Consider the following 6983-nt stretch of genomic DNA (forward strand, 5'->3'; position numbering starts at 1 on the left):
TTCACATGGTGAGAAGAGGATGAGAGAGTTCTCTGTGAACCCCTTTATAAGGGTGCTGAAATCATTCATAAGGGCTCTCCCCTCAGGACCTAATTACCTGCCAAAACCCCACCTCTTAACACCATTATATTAAGGTTTGAGATTTCAACATATTAATTTGGGGGCTACAGAAACATTCCATCCCCAACAGATGTTAAATTGAAACATTTTTAATTCTCACTCTATGTTCTGTGCTAGGTGACACAATTTCCTCCCTAAAGACATTTACCTCCTAATCCCCAGAATTTATGCGTCATTATTACTTTACACGGCAAAGAATTACTTCACAGATGTGATTAAGAATGCTGAGGCTCTCTGATTCAGCCCGGGAGGGGACGAGCTGGAGGAGCTGGGTGTGGGGTGCGTTGGGCTGGTGAGGAGGCCGAGTTTGGGAGCAAATAGGGTCTGATTGAGCTTATGTTGCGCTGAAGGGACAGCCCTGGGTCTAGGGGAGAGAATCCCTGAGTGTGAGGCCTGCCTTCCCTGGCCCCAGCCCCTCTCAGTTCCCCCAGCGACGGCCACTTCCTGGTCCCCGACGCAACCACGGCTGAAGAACAACCGCAGGTCGAATTGTTCATGAAGGCTGGCAGTGATGGGGCCAAGATTGGGAACTGCCTGTTCTCCCAGAGACTGTTCATGGTACTGTGGCTCAAGGGAGTCATCTTCAATGTTACCACCGTTGACACCAAAAGGCGGACCGAGACAGTGCAGAAGCTGTGCAGTGCAGAAGCAGTGCAGGAGGGCAGCTCCCATTCCTGCTGTATGGCACTGAAGTGCACACAGACACCAACAAGATTGAGGAATTTCTGGAGGCAGTGTTGTGCCCTCCCAGGTACCCCAAGCTAGCAGCTCTGAACCCTGAGTCCAACACTGCTGGGCTGGACATATTTGCCAAATTTTCTGCCTACATCAAGAATTCAAACCCAGCACTCAATGATAATCTGGAGAAGGGACTCCTGAAAGCCCTGAAGGTTTTAGACAATTACTTAACATCCTCCCTCCCAGAAGAAGTGGATGAAACCAGTGCTGAAGATGAAGGTGTCTCTCAGAGGAAGTTTCAGGATGGCAACGAGCTCACCCTGGCTGACTGCAACCTGTTGCCAAAGTTACACATAGTACAGGTGGTGTGTAAGAAGTACCGGGGATTCACCATCCCCGAGGCCTTCCGGGGAGCGCATCGGTATTCGAGCAATGCCTACCCGCGGGAAGAATTCGTTTCCACCTGTCCAGATGATGAGGAGATCGAGCTCGCCTATGAGCAAGTGGCCAAGGCCCTCAAATAAGCCCCTCCTGGGACTCCCTCAACCCCCTCCATTTTCTTCACAAAGGCCCTGGTGGTTTCCACATTGCTACCCAACGGACACACTCCAAAATGGCCAGTGGTCAGGTAATCCTGGATCACTTGTTCCGGAATAGTGTGGTGGAAGAGGGGATGAGGGAAAGAAATGGGGGGCTTGAGTGAGATTTTTATTGTAGGGTGGGATGGGTAGGACAACATATTTCAATAATAAAATACAGAATAAAAATCAAGTGTTTTTACGCAAAAAAAAAAAAAAAAAAAAAAAAAAAAGAATGCTGAGATGAGTATCCTGGATTATATCATATAGGCAGGCTCAGTATAATCATATAGGTCCTTACAGGTAAAAGAGGGATGCAAGAGAGTTAGAGGCAAAGAAGATGTGAGACTGGAAGCAGAAGTTGAGTGATGTGGCCATGAGCCAAGGATGGTCAGAAGCCTTTAGAACAGGGGTGTCCAATATTTTGGCTTCCCTGGACCATATTAGAAGAATTGTCTTGGGCCACACATCAAATATACTAACACTAATGATAGCTGAAGAGCTTTAAAAAAATCGCATAAAAAACAATCTCAACGTTTGAAGAAAGTTTACATATTTGTGTTAGGCCGCATTCAAAGCCATCCTGTGCCACGTGTGCCCTGCGGGTTGGACAAGCTTGCTCTGTAAGCTAGAAAAGGCAAGGACAGAATCTCCCTAGACCTTCCAGAGGGAACATAGTTCTGCTGATACTTTTAGTTCTATAAGACTCCTAACTTGTAGAACTTGAAGATAATATGTTTGAAACCATTAAGTTTGTAGTCATCTGTTAAGCAGTAGGAAACTGATTTCCCTTCTTTTCCTAAACAGGCCAGAGAGTCTATATCTGTCCAAAGCCTCTCACAAAGGGGGTCTATAACTCCAAATTTCTTCTTCTTCTTCCTTATTTATTATTTATTTATTTATTTTGAGATGGAGTCTTACTCTTGTTGCCCAGGCTGGAGTGCAATGGCATGATCTTGGCTCATTGAAACCTCTGTCTCCCAGGTTCAAGTGATTCTCCTGCCTCAGCCTCCTGAGTATCTGGGATTATAGGTGCACATCACCATGCTCAGCTTATTTTTGTATTTTTAGTGGAGATGAGGATTCATCATGTTGGCCAGGCTGGTGTCGAACTCCTGACCTCAGGTGATCTTACTGCTTCAGCCTCCCAAAGTGCTCAGATTACAGGCATGAGCCACAGCACCTGGCCTACAACTCCAAAATTCTATAGTTACTTCAGGTTAATTTTATAAAAGATAACCTTACTATACTTTAACTGTTTTGCTATAAGTTCCCATAGGAGTAATTTTGCCATGGAAGAACTAGTCCCCTACACATTCACCACTTATTTGTTCGCTTATCATTTCACAGTGGCATTTGTGAATGTAAATTATGTTTGTCTTTTTCACAGCTGTATCCTTAGCACAAATTCAGTGCCTGACATACAGTAGGTATGCCCTGTTTCAGCATTTTTTTAAGTAGTAAAGCTTCTTGCTTCACTCTTAAGAACACGGAACAAGAGAGATGGAACATAGATTTCCTTTTAAAGTTCATAATGACCCAAGAAAAGAAGGACTAGGTAACAATCCTGTCAGTGTTCCCAAGAGCCTTCTCTTATGTGAATAATTTTTGCTAACCTAGCTCAGTAGTTATCCCTCTCATGCTATGAAACTGTCTCCTCACTGGTAAAATGAGGGCAAATGAGACAAGAGCACAATTCTAGACTTCCTGAAAATTGGGCTATGAGATAAGGGAAGGAGTTTGTGAACGTCTTCCTTTAATTTAAAGAAACAAGAGAACATGGTCAGAATTGTACCTGGATTGTTTTGCAGCAACCATACTTTTTCAACTGAAGTTTAACACATTTTCCAGAAAACTGCAAGTACTATACAGTTGACCCTTGAACAACACAGGTTTGAACTGTATGGGTCCACTTATTGACCCTGACCATTTCATCTTCCTCAGTAGTTTTCAAGGTAGACAGAAATTGTAGCTATTCATCCATAAGTGCCTCCATTTGATTATCTAGATGAGTGTATAACAGCTACAACTTTCCTCTCATATACATTTCCGTAGCCCTTATCAGCTAGTCATAGGACTGAGCCCAAATGGAAATCACATCCCAGGAACAGTCCCATATGGCTTATGTGCCAAGTAGGCTTGAAATCATCAGGCCATACAAACAGGCAATACTGGCTCACACCAACGTTTCTACAGTGTTACTTTTCTCAAAGTCTTTGTGGCATCAATGGTGTTTTAAGTGGGTGTATTGATACAAACAAACTGTATACAAAACATACTGAACTCTTGGTAGTATAGATGATATGACTTCTAGAAAATGTTTCAGAACTTCGTTTATAGAACCTACATAAAAGCACATTTTCCCCTTCTTTGACACTTAATGCAGAAAAAAAGAAGTTAACTGCTTCCCCACTTCTCCAAAATTGTTATGAAGGACATTGAGATACAATGTGTTTTGTTATTATGAACATATTTAGGTTTAAAAAATTCATGGAGCATCTTGGGATTCTCAGCTTTAATCATGAGACTGGCTTTTGCCAGGACCTTACTGAAGAACCCAGCAAAATTTCCCAAGCTGATAAAAAACAACTCCTCTGGCAACAATGCTCTTAATCTTCCAAACCACAAGTTCATCACCAGAAAAATCATAACTTGATTCTATCATAACCAGAAAAATATTTATCCTCAAATTGCTTCAATATTCCAAATTCATCCACAAAGTGTCATGTCAAACGTCTAGTTTTGCTTCCTTTATTAAAGGTTTTCCTGATGTATGAAAAGTCGTTTCAATTAAAATGGAAATGAATTAATACCTAGTGTGTGTGTATATATATATATATATATAAAAAACTCTCTAAAGGCACACTGCTTCTCCATATAAACTTTATTTTAAATTATTATTTTTTTCATAAATTCATAAATTTTAAATTATAGTTATAGAAAATGAGATATTCAACATGACGGGGAAGTAGCACTCTCCTCTATCTTTACCCCTATCCATTTGAAATTATCAGAAATATTTATATTTATTATAGCTCTCTTTCTCTAGACTTAGCTTTTATTTTGCAGCAAATAAAGGCACACTATCATTTTCCTCATACCTAATGTATATCTAGTCTATTCAGCCATAGTCTTTTATTTCTTCCTTGTAATGACCCTTTTATTGGAACATCTGAAAAGAAAAGTGACTCACCTCCCAGTGAGATACTATACCAAGGTTCAAACCACCATAACATGCTGTCCCCATGGCTTCAGAGAGAAGACTAGGTCACAATGATAATAGAAAGGAAAGAAATCGAGTAGTCAAGTCTGACTTTTCTATCAGTCTCATAGGGCTCTGAGTCAAGGTTTATGCACCAGCACTAAATTTTCTGGGAAAGCAGCTACCCATTCTGAGATGGGACTGCACATGTTAGATGTGGTCCTTGAATGAGCAGTCACTACCACAGTGACAGTGTGCAGCCAGCATCTGGGACAGCTCAGATTCCTTGCTCCATCTGTACACTAAGCCAGACTCAGGGGAAGAAGACCTCAATGAGAAAGAAAGTATTCAGGGATGACACCCAAAAGGAAGGCCAGGTCTCCTGGGAAACTTAGGGTTTAGGCCTTATAAAGACAGGCTCTTATTAACAGGGAGTCATTCTAGTTTCCTTCCTGAAGGAGGGATGTAGATTCAGATACTGACACACTTTAATTTTCTCAAGATTACCAAGTCTGCAGAATCATTTTAATGTGGCTTTTTGCCACATTTATAGCACAGAACAGGTCGGCTGTCCTCTGTTCTCGGATTTCTTTTCCTACTTGGCAATTCCATTTCCTCCTGACTCAAATGTGCTTCCTCTCTTTGGGAAGGCACAGGATGCCACTGACTCAACACCAGAAGAATGTGTGCTTTGGGTTGTTTTGCCAGCCACGGGCATGAGCTGAGTGAAAGGAGGAAGTAAAGGAAGAGGTGGGGCACCCATTGCTGGCTCAGCTTCTACTTCCTTCACTTGCAAGCTGCCTAACCTTGGGCAAATCACACTGGTGTCTTATACCCTGCGTTCGTAGAAAATGAGAGTGGGGGAAGTGACAACATCTTGCCTTTGAAGCAGAGGTGGTTAATACTATGGACTTCTGGAAGTCCCTTCCAAGTTAAAGTCCAATAGTATGAAAGTAGTAATATCTAATATAATTAACTGTCTATTGTGTTCCAAGGTCCTTGTTGATCATTTTACATAAAATATCTCAATTCCTCACAAGATCCTACATGGTGCGTATCACTAGCCACATTTTTCAGAGAAAAACTCTTAGAATAAAGTTGAATAAATTACAATGGTTGGGTAAAGCTTTCAGTTCTTGGTGTACATGACTTCTAAATTTGTTCTTTCTTTTGTACGACACTCTTCTCAGGTCTATGATATATACTATATGTCATCAATGTTCCCTGTAATTCTTTCAGGTTGACAGTAGCCAGCTATGTTTCATGAACTACATCCTTTGATGGCTGAGTATGCATGAGAGGAATTTCATGTTGCAATTAAAATTATAACAAGATTAATCAGACACATATTTAATGATATGTATAACAACTATTGTGCTACACATCATTAGGCAAAAGTGGTAAGCCATTCAAATGAATGAAAATAATTATTTTTACACTGCTGAAGCATGCATGGCTATAATCAGACAGGAATTGAGATGAGATTTAAAAACCATTAAAAAATATAAAAGTAATTGTTCTATTTATTAAATTTATTGCTAATCTCCAAGCACTGTGCTAGGTAATTTATATGTGTTATCTCATTTAATCCTCCTAACAATAATATGAGAAATATATATATTTTTTTAACAGATGAGGAAACTGAGGCTCAGGAAAGTTAAGAAAATTTTCAGGTTTGCTCATCTAGTGTAGATTGGGATGAAATGCCAATCTAGGAAATGTCACTTAACATCATTTCTCTTATGCATGGTGCCCCTCAGCCACCTCTAAATGGAAGAACCACTCACTCATTCTTCCCTCTAATTTCACCAGGTTTGTTTTTAATAGGATGCACTGCTTTGCCTCCAACTAAATTGATGTTAGAATGCCACTGTTCACTCTGCCTGTATTACTAGTTGTAATATGTGGGTGCTATGGACTGAATGTGTCCAGAAAATTCATGTATAGAAGCCCTGTCTCCCAATGTAATAGTATTTGGAAGTAGGGCTCTTGGGAGGCAATTTAGTTTAGATTAGGTCCTGAAAGTGGGACCCTCATGATGGGATTACTGCCATTATAAGGAAATAAAGAACACAAGATCTTCACCCCACCCCTGCAGCTGTCTACAAGCCAGGAAAAAGGCTCTCACCGGGAACCAGATATTCTGGCGTCTTGATCTTGGACTTCCAGTCTGCCGAACTGTGAGAAATAAATGTCTGTTGTTTAAACCGCCCAGGCTATGGTATTTTGCTATAGTGTCCTTAGCTGACCAAGACAATGGGTCAGCTAATCTAATCTCTTGTTCCAAAAACAGAAGTCCATTAACTTTTTACTAGGAGGGGAAAAAAGGGGGAAGAATGTATTAGTTAGGAAAGGCTAGTTTATGCTTAAGATTTTGTAAAACACGGATACAAAATTTCAGTGTC

The 6983-nt window shown here is 40.8% G+C and overlaps 1 pseudogene; it reads left to right on the plus strand.

The window, feature by feature from the left end:
* The first annotated feature begins 417 nt into the window (after positions 1-417).
* Positions 418-1494, plus strand: LOC103217048 (chloride intracellular channel protein 1 pseudogene; annotated as a pseudogene).
* The last annotated feature ends 5489 nt before the right edge of the window (positions 1495-6983 follow it).

This window comes from Chlorocebus sabaeus, chromosome 10 (assembly GCF_047675955.1).
Source record: "Chlorocebus sabaeus isolate Y175 chromosome 10, mChlSab1.0.hap1, whole genome shotgun sequence".
Classification (NCBI taxonomy): domain Eukaryota; kingdom Metazoa; phylum Chordata; class Mammalia; order Primates; family Cercopithecidae; genus Chlorocebus; species Chlorocebus sabaeus.